This window comes from Artemia franciscana, chromosome 9 (assembly GCF_032884065.1).
Source record: "Artemia franciscana chromosome 9, ASM3288406v1, whole genome shotgun sequence".
Classification (NCBI taxonomy): Eukaryota; Metazoa; Arthropoda; class Branchiopoda; order Anostraca; family Artemiidae; genus Artemia; species Artemia franciscana.
The window spans coordinates 15,127,117-15,152,023 of NC_088871.1; the positions used below are offsets into that span (position 1 = coordinate 15,127,117).

A 24,907-nucleotide genomic window follows, 5' to 3' on the forward strand; every position below is an offset into this window, starting at 1 on the left:
GTCCCGGTCGTCATTTATATTCCCTGTGTCCCGGTCGTCATTTGTATCCCGGTGCCCCGGTCTGTATATACATTCGTTTTTTAGTTTTGTTTTTCTCCTTTATTTTTTTCCTTTATTATTTTTTTTCTTTTTTAGTTTATTTAGATTTTTAGATTTTTTAGTTTTTTTATTAGTTTTTAGTTTTTTTTTCTTTTTAGTTTTTTTGTAGTTTTTACCTTTTTTTAGTTTTTTTAGTTTTTTTTTACTTATGTCCTGGTCGTCATTTATACTCCCTGTATCCCGGTCGTCATTTGTGTCCCGGTGCTTTGTTGATTGCTAATCGAACATTCCTTTTGTCCCGGTCGCTTTCTCTTTGAGTGTCGCCATTTATATTCCCTATGTGCCGGTGTCCCGGTAGTCATTTGTGTCCCGATGTCCCGGTCTGTAATTTCGTCAGTTGAAAACATGACGTCAGTCGACACACAAACATGACGTCACCCGACAGACAGACCCACACACACACAGACAACTTATTTTTATATATATAGATTGTTCCGAGTTTTCGTCCGTCACGATGTCTAAGATTGAAAAGGATAAAGTTCAACTGGATGCAAAGTCAATTTATGTTTTTAACGACGTAAAACTTGTGAATATACAACATTCTTCGCTGCCCCATTGTCTGTGCATATAAATAGATTGTCAGGTTTACCGACTCTTGAACATGCAACACATAACTGTCCATGGGAAAAACAATCCATATTCAGATCTATACCTCATGATTCTAATGATTGCCCTTGAGCTTTGTTGATGGTGATTGCTAATCGAACATTGCCTGTGTCCCCGTCGTCATTTATATATCCCCCCTGTGCCCCGGCGTCACCGTTATAGTTGTGTCCCTGCGTCCCGGTCGTCATTTATATTCCCTGTGTCCCGGTCGTCATCCCGGTATACATTTGTTTTTGAATTGGTATATGATGAAATAAATTTTTAATTTTTTCCCTTTTTTTCTTTTTAGTTTTTTTCATTGGTTTTTACCTTTTTTTAGGTTTTTTTAGTTTTTTCTTTTTTCTTTTTAGTTTTTTTGAAGTTTTTATCTTTTTAGTTTTTTTATTTTTATTTATATTTTTTTAGTTTTCTTTTTCTTCTTTATTTTTCAGTTTTTTTCCTTTTTTTAGTTTTTTTTTCTTTTTTAGTTCTTTTAGTTTTTACCTTTTTTAGTTTTTTTTAGTTTTTTTTAGTTTTTTTTAGTTTTTTTTAGTTTTTTTAGTTTTTTAGCTTTTTTAGTTTTTTTATTAGTTTTTAGTTTATTTTATGGGTTTTTCCTTTTTTTAGTTTTTTTTTTAGTTTTTTACCTTTTTTTTTATTTTTTTTTAGTTTTTAAGCTTTTTTAGATTTTTTTTTATTTTTTAATTTTTTTTTTTTGTAGTTTTTACCTTCTTTAGATTTTTGCTTATTTTATATTAATGCTAAAGCCACAGTTCGAACCTGGAACCTCTTGAACCTAGAACCTGGAACATAACGCCTTATCAACTCAGCTACATCGGCTTGAATACATTCGTTTTTGAATTGGTATATGATGAAATAATTCAGACGTCATATTATATGATGAAAAATTTTTTTAGTTTTTTTTCCCTTTTTTTCTTTTTAGTTTTTTTATTGGTTTTTACCTTTTTTTTAGCTTTTTTTTTTCGTTTTTTCTTTTTAGTTTTTTTGTAGTTTTTATCTTTTTTATTTTTTTTTATTTTTATTCATATTTTTTTAGTTTTCTTTTTCTCTTTTATTTTTCAGTTTTTTCCTTTTTTTTTAGTTTTTTTCTTTTTTAGTTTTTAGTTTTTTTTAGTTTTTTACCTTTTTTTAGTTTTTTTAGTTTTTTAGCTTATTTAGTTTTTTTATTAGTTTTTAGTTTTTTTTGTAGTTTTTGCCTTTTTTAGGTTTTTCAGTTTTTTTTAGTTTTTAGTTTTTTACCTTTTTTTAGTTTTTTTTAGTTTTTTAGCTTTTTTAGTTTTTTTTTTTCTTTTTAGTTTTTTTTTGTAGTTTTTACCTTTTTTTGTTTTTTTTCTTCTTTTGTATTAGTGTGAAATAATTCAGACGTCATATGCGGACAAACACGACGTCACTCGACAGACAGACATAACCCACAAACAACTTATTTTTATATATATAGACTAGCTGTTGGGGTGAGGCTTCGCGCCACCCCAAAAAAAATAAAAAAGAAAAAAAATTAAAAAAAGAAAAAACCTAATAAGAAAAACATAAAAAAATAAAAAAAATAAAAAAAATAAAAAAAAGGTAAAAAACTAAAAAGAAAAAAAACTAAAAAAAGCTAAAAAAAAACTAAAAAAAAGAAAAAACTAAAAAAAACTGGGAATTGCACAAATATTTCAATATATTTTGACAATAGATTAAAGTAATTCGAAAAACTTAAAACAGATACCCAAAATTTTGAGGTTTATTATTAATTTGTTGGAGCTTTAGCATGCTTGGCACGTAAAGATTTTTCCAAGCGTCAATGTTAGAATGAACATTGACAAATTGAAGAAAACAAATCAATAAAAAGAAGAAACTAAAAAAAAAGAAAAACTAAGAAAAGAAAAAAAACTAAAAAAGAAACTGTATCTATATATATAAAAATAAGTTGTATATATGCATGTTTGTTTGTTTGTGGCTTTGCATTTGACGTCATTATAAGTATATAAGGCTTTGTATATGACGTCATTATAACATGACACTACAGACCGGGACACCAGGACAGAAATGACGACCGGGACACAGGGAACATAAATGACGACCGGGACACTCAAAGAGAAATTACAGACCGGGACACCGGGACACAAATGACGACCGGGACACCGGGACAGAGGGAATATAAGAGACGACTGGGACACTCAAAGATAAATTACAGACTGGGATACCGGGGCACAAATGACGACCGGGACACAGGGAATATAAATGACAACCAGGGCACAGGGACACAACTACAACGGGGACGCCGGGAGCACAGGGGGATATATAAATGACGACGGGGACACAGGGAATGTTCGATTAGCAATCACCATCAACAAAGCTCAAGGGCAATCGTTGGAAAAATGCGGTATAGATCTGAATATGGATTGTTTTCCCATGGACAATTATTATGTTGCATGTTCAAGAGTTGGTAAACCTGACAATCTATTTATATGGACAGACAATGGGACAGCAAAGAATGTTGTATATTCGCAAGTTTTACGTAGTTACAATCCGTATTCAGATCTATGCCGCATTTTCAAGGCCGTAGAATAAATAGTTAAAATTACTAAAAATACTTTAGCGTAAAGAGCAGGGTAGTGAACCCCTCATATGCGTAATAATTTCTGTTCGTTTTAAGTTTTAATGCTGCTCCTTACTTTCAGTTTAAATTTTTTTTCATATTTATTTTTTCATTGTTTTTTTAAATAATGCAAGAAAATTCTTGAAATTCTCTTCCCCCATGACAAATTCCTCAGTGGAAAGATCATCCCATGTAACCCCTCCCCCTCCCCCCCAAACCAAAAAAATCCCCCTGAAAATGTCTGCCCACTTCCCAATAACTATTACTATACTAGCTGTTGGTGTGACGCTTCTCGCCACACCAACACCTAGTATTTTTTTTGTTTTTTTTCTTTTTAGTTTTTTTAGTTTTCTACCTTTTATAGTTTTTTTTTTTTTTTTGCTCTCACGACATTCTAGGACAAATGAATCGATACAATCAATCCTGAAAAAAAAAAAAAAAAAAAAAAAAAAAAAAAAAAAAAAAAAAAAAAAAAAAAAACGCATCCGTGATCTATCTTCTGGCAAAAAATACGAAATTCCTAATTTTTGTAGATAGGAGCTTGAAACTTCTTCAATAGGGTTTTCGGATATGCTGAATCTGATGGTGGGATTTTTGTTAAGATTCTATGATTTTTAGGGGTGTTTCTCCCTATTTTCTAACATAAGGCAAATTTTCTCAGGCTCGTAACTTTTGATGGGTAAGACTAAACTTGATGAAACTTATATATTTAAAATCATCATTGAAATTCGATTCTTTTGATGTAACTATTGGTATCAAAATTCCGTTTTTTAGAGTTTCGGTAAAAACACTTTTAAGATCAGAATCGCTAGTTATTATGTAAATTACAAAAAAAAAAGAAAAAAAATTAAATTCGACAGTCTGCCATTAAAAAAATAAAGCTTTTTATTTTTAAAATATACTTTTTATTTTCAAGCAAAACAAATGAACTTTTTTTTTTTGTTTTGTTTTTGTTGCATTTTTCCGTATCGGAAAGCGGGTCGTCCTCGTCTGGGGTGGGAGGATGTTATAGAAAAAAATTTTAAAGGACATGTGAACTTCCTGGGAGGGAGTAAAGAGAGAGGCTTGGAATAGATTGAGATGGAGGAGAAGCGTGTGTAGCTGTGTTGGCTTCGGACGGCTTGGTGGAGCGGTGAGTTGTTTCTAATAGTAATAATAGTAGTCCCTCATTGGAATTCTGCGGAGGCTGAGGAATTTTTCCCCCAAAAAAGGTTATTAGAAGGTAATATTTCTATGTTATTCATCCATGTTTGTTGACCAAACTGTGCTATAGTTCGGTGGTCGACGTTCACTAGTTATTTACATCTGCTCCATGTGTTACAAAAAAAGCTGTAAGGGTTTTGACCAATGATTTGTCCCAGAATTCCATGTGATCCGGTATCACCAATTAGAAATTCTACCTTTTTTTGGGTTTCGTTAAATTTTATATACATTTGTTTATGTATAAATATTTTATAATTTGTTACCTGCCAGTTTTTGAGAACGTTATGAAGCCCAATTGGTTGACTTCATAGAGACTAGCAGAAGCAGACCCAAAATTGTTCTTTCTTCCACGAGGTCGGCCCCTATAAATTAAAATTATATTATTTTACATAGGAAAAGAGATTACTCAGAGATATATTTCAGTGGGGGGCTAGACTATTTCAGAAAAATACAATCAGTTATGGAAAAACTACTAATATACCAATAAATAAGTATTTACAACTGTTAAGGTACTTTTGAGAAATTATGGTGGCCACTTCATAATAAACCACAAGGTTAAACTTGAACAACTAAAAACAAAGCTCCAAAAAAGAGTTTGTTATATTCTAAAAAAGCCATTGTTGAGGCATTTTTAATGTTTGGATTTACACACTCAGAAGAATCAATACATTGGCAACTTATATAATGTCTTTTTTCTCACTCATCCAAACCTCTTTTTTTTTGCATCTTGAAATAAGAAGCTTTTCTTTAAAGTTTAAAAAACTTTTTTATTAGCCTGCAATTCTCAAATTTATCTCGAGAGGAGGAATATAGTAATTTTAGATAAATTGTCGTCACGTTTTTAAAGTTCGCTTTTAAAGAAAGCAGTTGTGGCTACAGACTGCTGCAATTTAGTAGGTATAACAATCTAGTTATAACCAATACAGTATTTGATCATAAAATGGCCCATAAGTTAATATGGCATTGACATGGTGGTAAGACAGCTAACCTTATTCAATTGATTATGCTATTGGTGAACCGAATACTGGCAGGATTAATACAAGATGCTAGGGTATATTATAGTGTTGTTATAGATATTGAAAGTAAATTTTATCATCCATTAGTGTCTAGGGTTAACTTAAAGTTAAAATATCGTAAGGATGAGAAATTAAGAGAAACCTTGCAAAAACTGTTGAATACTAAGTTAGAAGGTTTAAAATTTGACAATGTAGAAGACAGATGGACTAATTTTAGGAAAATGATGTGTTAAGTTGCTAATAGTGTCTTAGGAAAGAAAATTATGAACGCATCTAGGAATAATACTGAAAAGGCTCTATGTTTAATTTAGAGAAGCAGGGGCTTGTACAAGAATTATATGAATGATAGATCAGATGAAAATAAGAGGTATGTAAAGAAAACGGACAAAGCATTAAAATATGAACTAAGGACACAGGATGTGGAGACCATGGATAAATTCCCAAGGATCTGGAAGATGCAGTTAGACGGAATAATTGTAAATATTAGCATATTGAGAAGGAGTAGTGAATTTTGACTTAAACCAGTTGAATATAGAAATGGGGCCACAATTAATAATAAGGAAAAAGTTAAAGAGACATAGAAAGAATACATTTTGAGAATATACTAAACCGGAATAGAGTTAAAGGAAAAGATATAGAGGATAACGAAAAAGATTGTGAAACCATGGAAGATTTATTTTATGAGAAATAGCGACAGTACAAAAAGGAATAAAGACCCCAGGTTCTGATAGTGTGGTAAATGAGTTTTTTAAATACTGAAGCTATGGGGATAAAAACGAAATACTGAATATTAAGAAAATGGTTTTTAGGAGAGTCCTTAGCGATTTTAGAAAAACCCTAATTAAACCCCTGTATAACAAAGGTGATAAGAGTGAGGTTGGTAATTATAGAAGAAATAGCCTGGTTTCTGTAGGAGGCAAATTACTTACCATGATGATACTTTTTAGACTGAGAGAAGCTGGAGACAAGGTTTTAAGAGAAGGACATTGCGGTTTTAGGATGGGTAGAAGATGTGTCGACCAAATTTTTTCTCTTAGATTAATAATTGAGAAGTGCCTCAATTACAAAACACATTGAGTCCTCAGTTTTTTAGATGATGAGCATTCAGCTGATAGAAGAGCTTGAGTTCTTGTATGATATCATTATTGTCATAACACTCCCTGCTCTTTTGTTGTCTGGTCTGGTAAAAAACTTTGCTTTTCTCTTTCCAGGATCCTATCTCTATTTTTTGTATAGTACTATTTTCTTAAAGAAGATATTTGGATTTGTCGGCTCTGATATTTTTCTTGCGTTTAGCTTGCTCAGAATAAACCATGTTACTGTCTAAGCTATGTATTATAACACTCTTTTAATTTGATAAAATACCTACGCGTCGAGTAGTTAAAATCTAACAAAAACTAAAATAATTTTTAAATTTTCAGGTATTTTTCTAGTTGGACTTAAAAAATTAAAATTGATGCTCAGACACCATAACTATTTTTCCAGTTTGCAGTTAAATAAAATTATTTTATTTTAAATTTTTTATGAATTATTCTAGTTTCAGTTGAAAAATCAGACTTGAAAAAAAAAAATTAAAAAAAATTACTGCATTTATATAACTATGTCTACAGGCTTTTTATAATGATAAAAGTTCTTTGTAAAAAGAACTTTTATCATTATAAATCATTATATCATTATAGTTTTATCATTATCATATTTTTAACATTAAAAAAAAATTATTTTTAAAGTATTTTTTTTATTACAAAAGTTTTTAACCACATCAATGTCCTTTAAAATAAGCCATTAAACAACTCTACGATGCTGCAGTGCCAAGCTATCTGAATAGAAAAAGAAAGAAAAACGTTGCCGCATATGCAGAATATCGTGGTTACAGCCGTTTTTCTTGATTTTCAAGCCAATATAATTCCCTTGTTGTTCAAGCCAACACACGGTAAGTTTCCCATATAGGCATTTTGGACAAGGCAGTTATAATAGTGTGCTTTTTGTTTTGATCTGACTCTATTTTTAGGAGTTATAGGTTATTATACTTCTTAGTAATGGACATGATCGTCTCTTACTAGGTTGCTAGCTACTGCTGCAACATGGATACCAGAAAAACACATTAAAGTGATTGTGGTTATTTATCAGAATAACACTACAGCAGTTAAGGTTAAAAAATGAGGTTAGTAACTGGTTTTGTCTTGAATCCAGAGATAAACAGGGTTTCTTCTATCCCCATTTTTGTAAGTATAGTATTATGTGACGGCACTAGACCCTCAAGGTCCAAACCGGCAGTGATGATCTCCATTTCGTAGCTCTTTAGCCACGAAGTACAATGAGGGTTAGGGGCCAGCCATCCTGTGGTTTCCGCACACCCTTGCTGATTGCCTTTCCCAGGTTTGTCCATGTTCCCATTTAGAGCTGGGTTGACTCTGGTCCCATCAAGGATACCATTTATATGGATTGCTTTTATGGACTTTGTCTTACGGAGCACAGAAAAAAAAACAATGGGAGAATCCGGAATAAATTGGGACAAAAAAATTCCCGTACTTAGATTATGCTGATGATTTAAGCCTCCTAGATGAAAATATAAGGAAAACGAATAAACTTTTAGAGGTTTTGCGAGTTAAGGTGCTAGAACAGATTTGAAAATGAATAGTAAGAAGACTAAGTCACTAAGTCTAGGAACAAAAGAAGATGTAAAGTGACGCAGAATAACGAAAATATTGATCAAGTAGACAGCTTCACGTTACTTCCTAGTATTACTAGTGACGACAGTGGGAGCAAAGAAGATAGACAAGGCTCAGGGTATATTTTCACAGTTTAAAAAAGTTTTGAAAAATAGGAATATAAGCTTTCCTCCGAATAACTGAAGAAGATTTTCCAGATGTTTTCCAGGGAAATTACCTACGGATTGCTTTGGGTAGCCGACTGACTGACTGTATTTCAAATAGTAGGCTTTACGATAAGTGTGGTTCAATCTTGCTTCCTAAGGCTATAGTAAGAGAGAGGTTGGGATGCCTAGGGAGAATGTTCTGCAGGTAAATCATGAACAATTGCCGAATATTGTCTTTTTCTGCCAACCGGCTAGGGCTAAACGGAAAACAGGTCGTCCACGGTTGGAATTGGAGGATGTCGTAAAGAAAGATTTAGGAAAATGGGGACTAGCTGGGAGGCAGTAAAGAGGGAGCCTTTAAATAGATTGGGATGGAGATATAGCGGGATGTAAAAAAAAAACTAAGAAAAAGTAATAATATGATAGACTAAGGATAAAATCAGAACGACCCTGACTATCTTTTCTTGCCGAAAAAATGGCTTAAAAAGATAATTAAGGCTAATGGTCTTTTTTGTTCCCGCCCAATTTCTGAAACAGATTCTAAGAATCTTAATAACGCCACTGCTAGTATCTATTCGATAGCAAACTCGTTTATGAGACTTGACAAAAACATAAACCAGTGGGAGAAAAAAACAAAAGATGTTTGTTTAGTAAAAGCACGTTAGATTCTACGGAGATTAATTTAGATGAACAGGTTATGTAAAAGAAAATATACCCACTGCTGAGCTAAAAATAGTGTTTTCTTTTGCACATCAATTTAAAGGGTAATCCTATATTTTTTCGCTCAGAGATTTTGATTCGATGTGCATTGAATGCAAATGGTAGAACTTGTACGAAAAGTAGACAAATCTTTTATTTTCGAGATGGGTGTCTGTTTTGAAATGTAAAGCGTGAACTCTCCCAAACCTCAACCGAGACCGAGTCCGTTTGGAAATGAAAATTGTTTGGCTATTGGGAGAACCCTTGGGTATTGAGAATTGCAAGCAGTTAGCCAGGTGGGTGAAACACCCACCTGGCTATTTTCTTTTAATCTCCAGTTCTCGAAGTCCACCAGTCCCCAAACTTAAACCTCGTCATGTTACTTCTGAATTCCTTTTTACAAATTGTGATGAAAATGAAATAATTATGAGTATGAAATAACAATCCTGTGGAGTAGATGAAGTATCGTTAAAAGTTGTTAAAGCAACAAAAACAATTGTTATTTCTATTTTGACTCATCTGATTAATTTATCACTTGAAGAGGGAACTTTTCCAGAAAGACTTAAATTAGCCCGAGTGCTACCCCTTCACAAAGGGAAGTCAAAAAATGAACCGAGTAATTACCGATCCATTTCTATTTGACCTTTTTTTTTCGAAGATTTACGAGAAAGTAGTCCATGAAAGAATGTATGATTACCTCCAGGAGTAGAATCTTCTGTGCGATACCCAACTTGGCTTTCGCAAAGGACTTTCTACGGATATGCACCAGCTATCTGGAATTCAATCCCCTTGGAAATCCGGAACTCAAATAGCCTTACTACCTTCAAGCGAGCAGTGAAGGGTCGTTACAGAAATACTGTTTGGATTTGAATATGCGGTCCTCCTCTTTTCGGTCTTTTCTTTTTCTTTTTTTTTTCTTTTCTATCTCTTCGTCACTCCCCTTTTTTCTCTTTTTTTTTCTTTTTTGATAAATCCAGTTGATTCGTTGTTTCTGTTAGTTGATTGTTTAATTATTCTTTAGTGAAGTTTCTGCCCTAGTCAAGCACTTTTGTGCTTTCCTGGCAGATTATGTACATGTAATTATGTGTTTTTTGTTTAAATATATATGATTGAATTGAATTGAAGAATTCCTGCGAACAAAACTCTAGCACAGCTTGCATCAAACAATAAGTGCGTAATTGGTAATTTGATGTGTGTGTGTAGACTTGTTCCTGTGTTTGCGTACGTTTGTGTTTTTGTGCTCCTCAATCTCATCCTGCTAAATAACTAAGAAGACTAATCCGCCATTCCATCATAAATTTACTATGAAAAAGTAGCATATAAACAGAATTGATGGAAATAAAACTAATTTATTGGGAAGATAACAAGATGAAAAGTTTGTGTAAAACGAAAAACTCAATGCATACCCGTACTAATGAACTTATTTGGAAGAAATATAGCCTCTCAGGCGCATACAGGTTAAAGCACATAAAAAATAATTTTTATTGAAATAGAATAAAAGCGATAAAAATAGAAGAAAAAGTTCGGGATTTCCCAAAAGGAATTTAAAAACCCTTGTCCATCGTATCTGCCCCCATTAAAATACAACAACGAAAACAAACAGTCCGCACATGCAAAAGTAAACTACCCAAAGAAAAAGGATGAATGTTTGAGAGGTTTTTCACTCTCAGAAATCATATACCTCAGGTGGCTAGTACCAAGCATGGCAGAAGTGTGCCAAGCATAGCGGAACTGTGAGAACAGTACTAAGAGTGAATGATCTGTGCCAAGCATGACATAAGTATCCCAAGCATGGCAGATGTCTGCTAAGTCTGATACAAGATCGTGATTTCATAGCAATCTGGGAATGTACATTATACAATTAGGCTAGTGAGTTAAGTAATCAAAAATTAAAGAGCCATTTGAAACAGACGGACAGAAAATAAAATCAATGATCTAAATGTGAAACGGTCAAACATTACTGTCTATGCATAATTGACTGAAAATGAAGAGAAATAAAAATAAATAATTATACCAAACATAAAAGAAATGGGTACTGCTATATACAAATAATTAAATCCTAAACGATTGAAAATTAAAATGAGTGCTAAAGTTAAACCAAAAAGGACACAAATTACTGCCCATAGGAGTTGGGCTAGAGTTCCCTTCTAATCGTAAAACAAAATAAAAAATTGTCGCTAAATAGAATCTGTAAACCTTAATTGTTGATGCTTCCTGTAATTAGTATATTAAACACTAAATAATTATACATTACACATTCAGTTCATTTTCAATATCTTTCCAGTCACCTTGATTTTTATAGGTTTTTTTTTTTTGTCATTTGTTTGGAATTAATAAGATGAAAGCTATTTTCCTTGTAATAAGATTAGGGCGTTAACGTTATTTTGTGTTAGGGCGAGATGCACAAGATTTCGGAAAGAAACTTAATGACGCTTTAATTAAATACCAAAAATGAACGAATTGTACAGAAAACGTAATAATTGTAGGAAAAACTATAAAAATCACAAATATTAAGCCCAAGTAACATACAAGAAATTTATAAAAAAAACTAAATTGTTTGTATTAAATGTATTTAATATACTTCAGACCAGATAAGAAACTTCATTATTTTTGGACATTGACGAAGAATGAGACAGAAATTTATGGAGGAAAAAAGAATTTTCCTTGCCAATATTTTTTAACACATTTTTTTTATCAAACACGAAGATTTATCTATTCCAAATCAGACCAAATTATTTCTTCAAAATCACTGTTTTCATGCATTGAGTTCCTGGTAAATTCACTGTTCTCCCCCGATCCCTTCTGTGCGTTTTTTTTCTTGCTGTTCACTTCAACTCGACTCAACCTTCTTTTTTTTCCTCTTTTTATTTCTTGAGACAAGCTTGAGTCCTTCGATTGGTGGGCTGTTGTACATTTTACAGACACAGGTTCTCTGATTTCCATATTCCTTGCAACCCTTGAGTCTAAAATTTCAGGAAGTAAGGATTCATTCCAGAAGGCTTCAAGCTTCGGAAATATTTTTTCCCAGTAGTCTTTCGATCGGTGAACTGTAATTATTTCCCAATCCTCAATAGAGTTATAAACTATTAAGTGGCGTACCATTTTATCCAGTATCCCGAGTTGGCCTTGTATCTGGGCGAAATACCTGTGATTTTTTTTAGCTGAAGACCTTCACTGGATAATTCAAGAAAAAATGCTTTAACTAATTTTTTGACTGGGCCACATCATAAATGGTTTTGAACTCTGGTATATTATGCACCGTTTTTATCTCTATAGGTGTGCCATTAGGGAGCAGTCCATCTACAGATGCAGCAAGATACTGATACTGTGGATGCACACTGAGTCCTATTTGATCTCCCTTTACGACTTTTAAGTTGAATTTGTTTTCATATGCTTCTAGTGCCACTACTTCTAAATCTAAGCCCTTTTTCATTAGGGCAGAGCAGAATCTAGGTCCCAAGTTTCGAATTTGCTTAACAATTGGGGCAACTCTGGTGCTGTTTTTTCTGGTTGCAATTCTGTGGAAGTAACTACTAGTTATTCTCTTAGATCTTTCTTCAACCCAAGTGTCATTTTTGGATTGACCCTTGGTACTGTTGAACAAACAGCTTATACTGGCAAAATCCAATTTTAAATTCTCGTCAGTATATTTTTGTATAGCCAAATTCATTTCATCAGAAGTCATGTCTGGCTTATTGCAATTTGGTCCATAGTCACGATTACCAAAGTTATAGTTTCTATTTTTTAACTTAGCAACGTGTTTTCCTCCAAGAGCACTATAATAACTGGTCAAATTACGTTTAGATATTACACGGAGCTTAGCCGTTTTATTACAATATTTTTTGTTACGCTAGAAGGACTAAGCCCAAAAATATTTTTCCAAGCTAATTGATGCCATTTTGGACCTGAATTATAAGCAAGACTTGCTCCATGAACTCTTGCATGATATGAACCTCGTTTTAGACCGGCTTATTTGCTTTTCTCCGATGAATTTAGCAACAACTGACATGTAGCTTTCAGCTAAGTTTGTAGTTGCGTCATTTCGAAGCTGCTCTGCTTTTCGACACACAATATCGACCTCTGTCATAACATCTTCAAACACCTGCAGGGGAAAATTATTCCACCGATCTTCTATTTTACTATTCACGGCCAATTCAGCAATCTTAGGACAGCCAGAATCACATTTTGTGTGGTTTCCGAAAACATGGTACGGACCTCTTTTTAACAAGATTTTCAATTCTTCTGCTGTTCCATTATTTTCAGAATTTATTTTTATCGCGCCCCTTAAATTTTTTGTCAGTTGCTGTATAATTCCTCGGGGAAGACATTTTGTGTACAAACCTTTTTATTTTTGCACAAATTATATAGATGGGCGGTATAGTTTTTTGTGACGTGATTTGCACATTCATGTTTCCGTATGTTGGAACCGTAGGAAACACTTTGTTTTAGCTTATAAAAAACACTGGAATCACCGTCACCGATAAACTCTAAAAACTGTAATCCGTGCATCTCCTCACTGGAACGAAAGCCTTCAACTAGAATATCTGTTTCCATGCTCCTTGAATTTCCGTTATAATTCAGAAAGCAGAAATGATCTTTGGGAATTACTTTGGCGTTTGCAGAAGAAAAACATATATAACAGTATTTATTTTTTATGCCAACATATAACAGTTTTTTCGAAAATGCATCTATGATAACTGCAACACATCCTTTGGCCGAATAATCGTGTCCTTTGCTACGCTTATTCCAGCCTCCATCACATATCACTTTTGTCCAGTATGAGTCCTCCTTATACCTATCATCATGAATGGCTGATTTTAAGGCCTCTCGTCCATTTTCTAGCAAAATTTCCGATAAACTATTCATCCAAGCATTACCAAGCTGCCTTTCCATACGGGAATAAACTATTCGTGACATTGGTTTCACTCCAAGCACCCCGAAGAATTCACACAGTGTAGAATACCCTCCTCCACTACCCATGGCTCCCCAAACAGCCTTCGAATTCAAGCAGCCTTTAAGACTTGATTTTTTTTCGGAAAAAGCAACCTGTGTCTGGTCCGTAAAACTGAAATATATTCTTTTACGCTTGTTGCTGGACATTCTGGTTCACCTTTAATCCTCTTTTCCCAGTTACACTTATTACACTTAACTTTCAGTTCAGTTTTCAGGCCTTTCTTTTCTAATTGCTTTATAATCAATTTTCCGTGATCGCAACTGATTTTGTGTCTGAATGCTGAAATTACTTCAGCAAGGAAATACCTTAGATTCACAATGCAGTTTCCATCTGGAATTCCAGATAAGTCTATCTCAGTATTCGTATCGGGGCAATCAACACCGTAAGAACCACTACCGTTTCCCAATTTATTTGAATCGTCTATGAGAGGATTTGCTGAAATTCTTCTGAAATTTTTGATCCATTTGACAAATTATCTTTATCTTGTTCTCCAAGCAGCACCTTTCTAAAAAAAATGAAAAGAACCATAGAAAAAAAAAAACAGCGACCCGGCTCAATAGTAAACGAAAGTCTAAAAAACGAAATTTTGATACTAATAAATACGTCAAAAGAATCGCATTTTAATTAAATTTAGTCCTACCCATCAAAAGATAAGAGCCTGAGAAAATTTGTCTTATTTTGGAAAAAAAGGGGGAAACACGCCCTAAAAGTCATAGAATTGTTTTGCCAGAAGACTGATCAAGGGTGTGTGTTTATTTGTTTTTTGTTTTCTTTTTCCCAGGGGTGATCGTATCGACCCATTGGTCCTAGGGTGTCGCAAGAGGGCTCATTTTAATGAAAATGAAAAGTTCCAGTGCCCTTTTTAAGCGACCAAAAATTGGAGGGCATCTAGGCCCCCTCCCACTTTCATTTTTTTCTCAAAGTCAACAGATCAAAATTTTGAGATAGCCATTTTCTTGAGCATAGTCAAAAAACATAATAAGATGTCTTTGGGGACGACTTACTCCCCCATAGTTCCCGGGGGAGGGGCTACAAGTTATAAACTTTGACCAGTGTTTACCTTGACCTGATGCCCACTCAATTGGACAATCTGTCTTGGCTTTTTCTACAATTGGCCATGACTTGACTTTTCCCATAACTATTCCTTTTAATTAAAAGTCAACGGTTGAGGGGTTTGGCTGAGGGGGGGGGGGGGTAGAGGGGAGGGAGCTACGTTGAAGGATCTTTACTTAGAGGAATTTGTCACGGGGGAAAGAAATTCAATGAAGGGGCATAGAATTTTCTAGCATTATTAAAAAAAAACACTGAAAAAATAATAATGAAGAAGTTTTTCAACTGAAAGTAAGGAGCAGCATTAAAACTTAAAACGAACAGAAATTATTACGCATATGAGGGGTTCATCTCCTCCTAAATACCTCGCTCTTTCCTCTTTCCGCTAAAGTAATTTCAACTATATATTCTACGGACTTGGTGATTCTAGGGTCATTCTTAAAGAACCGGGAGAAAATTTAAGCTTTAGTGTAAAGAGCGAGGTATTGACGAAAGGGCAAACCCCCTCATATATGTAATACAAATATACAAAGTTCTAGGTGCTTTTATAAGTTACGAAAAATTGGAGGGCAACTAGACTTCCTCCCCCACCCCATTTTCTTCAAAATCGTCAGAACAAAAATATGAGAAAGCCATTTAGACAAAAAAAGATATGCAAATTTCGTTGTGCGGTGAGCCAAATCAAAACATGCATTAATTTAAAAACGTTCAAAAATTACATAAAAAAAAGGTTTTTTAACTTCAAGTAAGGAGCGACATTAAAACTTAAAACGAACAGAAATTATTCCGTATATGAAAGGGGTAGTCCCCTCCTCAACGCCTCGCTCTTTACGCTAAAGTTTCTTATTGTTTTAAAAAGTATAGTTGTGAGAAAGAGTCAAACTTTAGCGTAGAGAGCGGGACATTGAGGAGGGGACTACCCCCTTTCATAAACGGAATAATTTTTGTTCGTTTTAATGTCGCTCCTTACATGCAGTTAAAAAAAACTTGTTTTTTTATTTAATGGACAAGAGGGAATGAAACTTGTATATGTAATTTTTACTTACCGGTATTTTAAATTCAGCCACCTTTTGTTGATAATTTTCTTCCTCATAGCTCAAATGTCTTATTGACTTCAGTTGACAAGTCAACAGCTTTAATCAGAGACACAATGCCTTCTAGGCGTAATGTCTAAAATTGGATAAGAATCCCGCCTTTTTTTCTATTGGCTGATAAAGAACGCTATTAAGCCGGAAACAGGGGTAAAATAAGTAAAAAGTAAGCACATTTTGAAATTGTATTTTTCTGATTTTGCTTTCAAACTATTTATGATAGACATCAGAAATTTTCTGTAATGGTTGTAGATTATAAAATCTACATATGATCCAAAATTCTACCCTCTGGAGCCAACTTCATACCTTCTAGCAATAAAAATGTTGAAAATTAAAAATAATTTTTTGCACCGTTAAAATAAAAATATAACAATTCTGCAACCAACATTTTTTTTAAATACTGGCAGGATGAACTAAAAAAAAAATCTACTGTCATTTCCCATCCACTAAATTTTTATTCACCAAACCAAAATAACTTGATTTCTTTTTTTGCACAATAGGTAAAGCATATACAGAAAAAGTGAAACCAACATTTTTTTCCTTTTTAACTCGAGAGTCATCAAAAAAAAAATCAGTTCAAAATCACCTAAATCGCAGAAGTTATTCATGATTTTCTATCATAGGAGAAATAGCATTGGACACAAATTAAGACCATTAGCCTTAAGTTTAGCATAAAACACAAATCCAATGAATAGTTAGCATTGTCACTTTCTATCTGTAGTGAGTGTCAACCTGATCGCCTGATAACCCTCCTGCATAATGCAAAACATTAACAGACAAATGTAGTAAGGAAATCAAAGATTGAATGATTAGAGATAGAATACATCAGGGTTACTGCAGTAGCGGCAACCTAGTAAGAGATGATCAAGCTGAATACTAAGAAATAAAACAGACTGAAATAACTTCTGAAAGTAGTGTCAGATCGAACAATAGTTTCGAACAACTATAAGAACCGCCTAGTCTGAAACCCCTATAATAGAAACTTACAGCGCCATGGATTGATCAGCAAAGAAAATACATTCACTTCAAAAACAAGGAAATTGTACATTATCATGCTATTTTGCGCGACTGTATATTTTTTCTCCTTTTTTCCGTTTTTTCCTCCCAAGCTGACTTGACACTGAAACATCGTAGAGAGCTGTTTAATGCTTCATTTTAAAGGATATTCCCGCATTTTGTTAAATTACCTTTTGTAATTTAACAAAATACATATCTATATATATAAAAATAAGTTGTATGTCTTATGTCTGTTACGCCAGATTATATCTTCTATTTATATAAAAAAAAGTTGTATGTATTTTTGTGTTGAGGGTTTGCATATGACGTCTGAAAAATAAAGAAGAAAAAGAAAACTGAAACTAAAAATGTAAAAACTGGGAATTGCATAAATATTTCAATATATTTTGACAATAGATTAAAGTAATTCGAAAACCTTAAAACAGATACTTAAAATGTTGAGGTTTATTATAAATTGTTGAGCTTTAGCATGCTTGGCACGTAAAGAGGAATTTTTAGTATAGATCTTAAAATGACAGAAGAAACAGCCGAAGAAGCTGCTCAAATAGTTAATTCAAAGAGAAATTTTAGCATAAATCCTACAATGGCAGGAGAAACAGCCGAGGAATCTGCTCAAAGGGTTAATGCCAAAAGGCTTGCGGCTAAAGAACGCGAAAGCGCGCAGTTAGATGAAAATCCACCTGGACAGCGAGAGTCAAAACGTATCAAAACTGAAAATGATAGCAATAATGATTGGGTTTGGGATTTTGACCTGGATAAGGTCATAAATGCCTACCAGATTTTTTGAAGTTGAAAAACCAAAGGTTCGGCGATATGTATTTCATAGTGACGCTGAAAAATAAAGAAGAAAAAGAAAACTGAAAAAAGAAAAAAGGTAAAAAACAAAAAAGAAAAAAACAAAAAAAAAAACAACTAAGAATAAAAAAAAGGAAAACCCTAAAAAGAAAAAACGTAAAAAAAAGGTAAAAAACTAAAAAGAAAAAAAAACTACAAAAAGCTAAAAAACTAAAAAAAAAAGAAAAACTAGAAAAAAACTGGGAATTGCACAAATATTTCAATATATTTTGACAATAGATTAAAGTAATTCGAAAACCTTAAAACAGATACCCAAATTTTAAGGTTTATTATAAATTGTTGGAGCTTTAGCATGCTTGGCCCGTAAAGATTTTTCAAAGTGTCAATGTTAGAATGAACATTGACAAATTGAAGAAAACAAATCAATAAAAAAAAACTAAAAAAAGAAAAACTAAAAAAGAAAAAAACTAAGAAAAGAAAAAACTAAAAAAGAAACTGTATCTATATATATAAAAATAAGTTGTATATATGCATGTTTGTTTGTTTGTGGGTTTGCATTTGACGTCATTATAAGTATATAAGGCTTTGTATATGACGTCATTATAAGATGACACTACAGACCGGGACACCGGGACACAAATGACGACCGGGACACAGGGAATATAAATGACGACCGGGACACTCAAAGAGAAATTACTGACGGGGACACAAATGACAACTGGGACACCGGGACAGAGGGAATATAAATGACAACCGGGACGCTCAAAGAGAAATTACAGACTGGGATACCGGGACACAAATGACGACCGGGACACAGGGAATATAAATGACGACCAGGACACAGGGACACAACTACAACGGGGACGCCGGGGGCACAGGGGGATATATAAATGACGACGGGGACACAGGGAATGTTCGATTAGCAATCACCATCAACAAAGCTCAAGGGCAATCGTTAGAAAAATGCGGTATAGATCTGAATACGGATTGTTTTCCCATGGACAATTATTATGTTGCATGTTCAAGAGTTGGTAAACCTGACAATCTATTTATATGGACAGACAATGGGACAGCAAAGAATGTTGTATATTCGCAAGTTTTACGTAGTTAAAATATATATATATATATCTATCTATATTCACAGGTGGGACACAGGGACACAACTACAATGGCGCGTAACTAATATGGCACGTAACGACTTACGCGCGCGGTGGGGCTTGGGGGGGCGCGAAGCGCCCCCACCAACCTAGTTCAAAATAAAATCAATATTTTTACACAAAAAAATACGTTTTGATATACTATATGATGGGTGTTGTCATTATCGTAGGTTATAACCATATATGATGTCGTGATAATAGTAGATACATCAACAGAATCAAGTTTTGATGTTAATTCTAAATATTTAAAAGTCATCAAAAAAAGACTGGCATGCTGATATTTCTGGAAAATAAAATGACCTAAAAATGTCACAACTTAAAGAAAGAATTTGTATTTTTCCCATGATGGTTGTATCAAGCCAATAGTTCCATTATTTATTTGAAATTTAAGTTATGCCTTAGCTTGTCGTTTGTTATTATGAAAGAATAATCAGAGGTGGGACAAAGGGACACAACTACAATGGCGCGTAACTAATACGGTGCCACAAATGACGACCGGGACACCGGGAATATAAATGACGACCGGGACACTCAAAGAGAAATTACAGACCAGGACACCGGGACACAAATGACGACCGTGACACCGGGACACAAGGAATATAAATGACGACAGTGACACTCAAAGAGAAATTACAGACCGGGACACAAATGACGACCGTGACACAGGGAATATAAATGACACCACCGGGACACAAACGACAACCGTGACACCGTAGAAAAATGCGGTATAGATCTGAATACGGATTGTTTTTCCCCTGGACAATTATATGTTGCAGTCGGTAAACCTGACAATCTATTTAGATGCACAGACAATGTATACAAAGAATGTTGTATATTCGCAAAACATATATATATATCTATCTATATTCACAGTTGGGACACAGGGACACAACTACAATGGCGCGTAACTTATATGGCGCGTAACGACTTACGCGCGGGAGGGGGGGGGGGGGGGCTTGGGGTGTGTGTGTGCGAAGCGCCCCCACCAACTAGGTGTGGCACGAAGCGCCACACAAACAGCTAGTATATATATATATATACATATATATATATATATATATATATATATATATATATATATATATATATATATATCTATATATATAAAAATAAGTTGTCTGTCTGTTACGGCTTGCTTGAATAATCAAATATCGTTGAAAAGACACAGTATTAAAACAGATTGAATTTCTTAAAGAGTAAAAAACTGGTAGCTTCAAAAATCTATCTATCTATCTATATAAAAATAAGTTGTCTGTCCGTTACGGCTAGCTTGAATAATCAAATATCTTTGAAAAGACAACAGTATTAAAAGATTGAATTTCTTAAAGAATAAAAAACTGGTAGCTTCAAAAATCTATCTATCTATCTATCTACATATATATATATATATATATATATATATATATATATATTATATATATATTATATATATATATCTATATATATATATATATATATAAAACTTATTTATATATATATATATATATATATATATATATATATATATATATATATATATATATATATATATATATATATACTAGCTGTTGGGGTGGCGCTTCGCGCCACCCCAACACCTAGTTGGTGGGGGCGCTTCGCGCCCCCCCCCCCCCAAGCCCCCCCCGCGCGCGTAAGTCGTTACGCGCCATAATAGTTACGCGCCATTGTAGTTGTGTCCCTATGTCCCACCTGTGAATATAGATAGATATATATATATGGTTTTAACTACGTAAAACTTGCGAATATACAACATTCTTTGCTGTCCCATTGTCTTTGCATATAAATAGATTGTCAGGTTTACCGACTCTTGAACATGCAACATATAATGGTCCATGGGAAAACAATCTGTATTCAGATCTATACCTCATGATTCTAATGATTGCCCTTGAGCTTTGTTGATGGTGATTGCTAATCGACCATTCCCTGTCCCGGTGTCCCGGTCGTCATTTACATCCCCCTGTTTCCCCCGGTGTCCCCGTTGTAGTTGTGTCCCTGTGTCCCGGTCGTCATTTATATTCCCTGTGTCCCGGGTCCCGGTCGTCATTTGTATCCCGGTGTCCCGGTCTGTATATACATTCGTTTTTTAGTTTTGTTTTTCTCCTTTATTTTTTTCCTTTTTTTTTCTTTTTTAGCTTATTTAGATTTTTAGATTTTTTAGTTTTTTTTATTAGTTTTTAGTTTTTTTTTCTTTTTAGTTTTTTTGTCCCGGTCGTCATTTATATCCCCCTGTTTCCCCCGGTGTCCCCGTTGTAGTTGTGTCCCTGTGTCCCGGTCGTTATTTATATTCCCTGTGTCCCGGTCGTCATTTGTATCCCGGTGTACCGGTCTGTATATACATTCGTTTTTTAGTTTTGTTTTTCTCCTTTATTTTTTTCCTTTTTTTTTCTTTTTTAGTTTATTTAGATTTTTAGATTTTTTAGTTTTTTTATTAGTTTTTAGTTTTTTTTTCTTTTTAGTTTTTTTGTAGTTTTTACCTTCTTTTTAGTTTTGTTAATTTTTTTTTTACTTGTGTCCTGGTCGTCATTTATACTCCCTGTGTCCCGGTGCTTTGTTGATTGCTAATCGAACATTCCTTTTGTCCTGGTCGCTTTCTCTTTGAGTGTCGTCATTTATTTTTTTCTTTTTTAGTTCTTTTAGTTTTTACCTTTTAGCTTTTTTATTAGTTTTTAGTTTTTTTTGTAGTTTTTGCCTTTTTTTAGTTTTTTTAGTTTTTTAGCTTTTTTATTTTTTTTATTAGTTTTTAGTTTTTTTGTAGTTTTTGCCTTTTTTTAGTTTTTTCAGTTTTGACGTCACCTGATCCAGTTTTTTCAGGTGACGTCACCTGATCCACGATCCACAGATCCACAGACAACTTATTTTTATATATATAGATAGATAGTTTTTTTTTTTTTACTTATGTCCTGGTCGTCATTTATACTCCCTGTGTCCCGGTGCTTTGTTGATTGCTAATCGAACATTCCTTTTGTCCTGGTCGCTTTCTCTTTGAGTGTCGTCATTTATTAGTTTTTTCCTTTTTTTTTTTTAGTTTTTTATTGGTTTTTACCTTTATTTTAGCTTATTTTTCAGTTTTTTCCTTTTTTTTAGTTTTTTTTATTTTTTATTTTTTTTAGTTTTTTACCTTTTTTTAGTTTTTTTAGTTTTTTTAGTTTTTTAGCTTTTTTACTTTTTTTATTAGTTTTTAGTTTTTTTTTGTAGTTTTTGCCTTTTTTTAGTTTTTTCAGTTTTTTTTTTAGTTTTTTATTGGTTTTTACCTTTATAGTTTTTTTTTAGTTTTTTAGCTTTTTTATTTTTTTTATTAGTTTTTAGTTTTTTTTGTAGTTTTTGCCTTTTTTTAGTTTTTTCAGTTTTGACGTCACCTAATCCAGTTTTTTCAGGTGACGTCACCTGATCCATCCATCCATCCACAGACAGACAACTTATTTTTATATATATAGATATATACTAGCTGTTGGGGTGGCGCGAAGCTGTCTGTCGACTGACGTCATTAGGATTGAGCTGTATGTCGTCATGAAGTTAGTTGTCGTCATGTTTGTTATGACGACGACATGTTTGTCAACTGATGAAATTACAGATCGGAACACCGGGACACAAATGACGACCAGGACAACAGGAAACAGGGAATATAAATGACGACCGGGACACTCAAAGAGAAATTACAGACCGTGACACCGGGACACAAATAACGACCGAATCTATCTATATATATAAAAACTACCGTTGGGGGACATATAAATAGATTGTCAGGTTTACCGACTCTTGAACATGCAACATAAAAAAAAAACTAAAAACTGAAAAACAAAAAAAAACTAAAAAAAGGAAAAAAACTGAAAAATAAAGGAGTCATTTGTGTCCCGGTGTCCCGGTCTGTAATTTCTATTCAAACAATCCCTGTGTCTCAGTCGTCAATTATATATCCTGCCTGTGCCCCCGGCGTCCCCGTTGTAGTTGTGTCCCTGTGTCCCGGTCGTCATTTATATTCCCGGTCGTGATTTGTGTCCGGATGTCCCAGTCTTTAATTTTTCTTTGAGGTTTCTTTATTTTTCAGACGTAAATACATATCGCCCAACCTTTGTATTTTACTAAAATCTGGTAGGCATTGATGACCTTATCCAAGTCAAAATCCCAAACCCAATCATCATCGCTATCATTTTCAGTTTTGATACGTTTTGACTCTCGCTGTCCAGGTGGATTTTCATCTAACTGCGCGGTTTTTCGTTCTTTAGCCGCAAGCTTTTTGGCATAAACCCTTTGAGCAGATTCCTTGGCTGTTTCTTCTGCCATTGTAGGATTTATACTAAAATTTCTCTTTGAATTAACTATTTGAGCAGCTTCCTCGGCTGTTTCTTCTGTCATTTTAAGATCTATACTAAACATTCCTCTTATGCCAAGCTTGCTAAAGCTCAAAAATTTATAATAAACCTCAAATTTTAGGTATCTGTTTTAAGGTTTCCGAATTACTTTAATCTATTGTTAAAATATTTCGAAATATTTATGCAATTCCCAGTTTTTACATTTTAGTTTGTTTTCGTTTATATATATAGAAGATATGATCTGGCGTAACGGACAGACAACTTATTTTTATATATATAGAAGATATAAAAATAAGTTGTCTGTCTGTGGATCAGGTGACGTCATGTTTCTGTGTTGACTGACGTCATGAAATTAGTTGTCGTCATTTTTGCTTTGACGGTGACGTCATTCAAGATATTTAAGACATATGTTCACGTAGAAATCTATTAATGTTTAGTTTACAATGACTGATGAACTTACAATGGCAAAAGCCGATGAAGATGCTCAAAGAGTCTATGCCAAAAAACTTGCTGCTGATAGAGAAAGTCAGAAAAGAAAGCGTGCCGAGGAATCAAAAGAACAGCAAGGAAACAGGCTTGAGGCTAAAGAACGCAAAACCGCGCAGTTAGATGAAGATCCACCAGGACAGCGAGAGTCAAAACATATCAAAACTGAAAATGATAGCGATGATGATTGGGTTTGGGATTTTGACTTGGATAAGGTCATCAATGCCTACCAGATTTTAGTTAAAAAAACAAAAATTCGGCGATATGTATTTCATAGTGAAGCCAGTCAGTCGACGGCCAACCTACCATCTTCAAAGATATCACGATAGGAAGACTCTACACCGTTCACCCCAATCAACATGAATGCTTCTTTCTACGCCTGCTTTTGGTGAATGTACCCGGTCCGACATCCTTTGAGTATTTGAGAACTGTAAACGGTACTATACATGACACTTACCGTAGTGCATGCCAAGCTCTGAATTTATTGAAGAAGTCGTGCATTGTTTCGCATCATTTTAACAACTTGCTCTCCATCAGCTCCTACAGAGTTATGGGAAAAATATAAGTCAAAAATGTCCGAAGATATACTCCATCGAAAACAGTTAGAGACGTCAGATATGACTTTTGATTTTTCATCAGAAATTTATAACTACACTTTAGTTATTATAGAAGATTTGTGCATACGTATGGCAAACAAACCTCTTCAGGATTTGGGAATGCCTTCACCTAACCGTATCGCTGCTGTTTCGACATGTGTAGAATTGGATCGTGAACAAAGTTACAGTACGAGTGATCTATTGTCGTATGTACAAAATAACATTTCCAAGTTAACGTCGGAACAAAAAGACATTTATGATACGATAATGCATTGTGTCGATAACAACGTTGGAGAAATTTTCTTTTTGGATGCGCCAGGAGGTACTGGTAAAACGTTTGTGATAAAACTGATTCTGGCATCAATTTGATCAAAAAATGATATAGCGTTGGCAATTGCGTCGTCCGGAATAGCCGCAACATTGCTGCCTGGT

The 24,907-nt window shown here is 33.9% G+C and overlaps 1 protein-coding gene across 3 annotated transcripts in view; it reads right to left on the reverse strand.

Moving 5' to 3' along the window:
* LOC136031048 (importin subunit alpha-4-like) overlaps positions 1–24,907 on the reverse strand; it is a 149,275-nt gene that overhangs the window by 96,641 nt on the left and 27,727 nt on the right. For all 3 annotated transcript variants that reach the window (XM_065710256.1, XM_065710258.1, XM_065710257.1), the window contains one exon: positions 4,753–4,851. The gene's annotated coding sequence lies outside the window, so the exon portion shown is untranslated. The remainder of the gene's footprint in view (positions 1–4,752; positions 4,852–24,907) is intronic.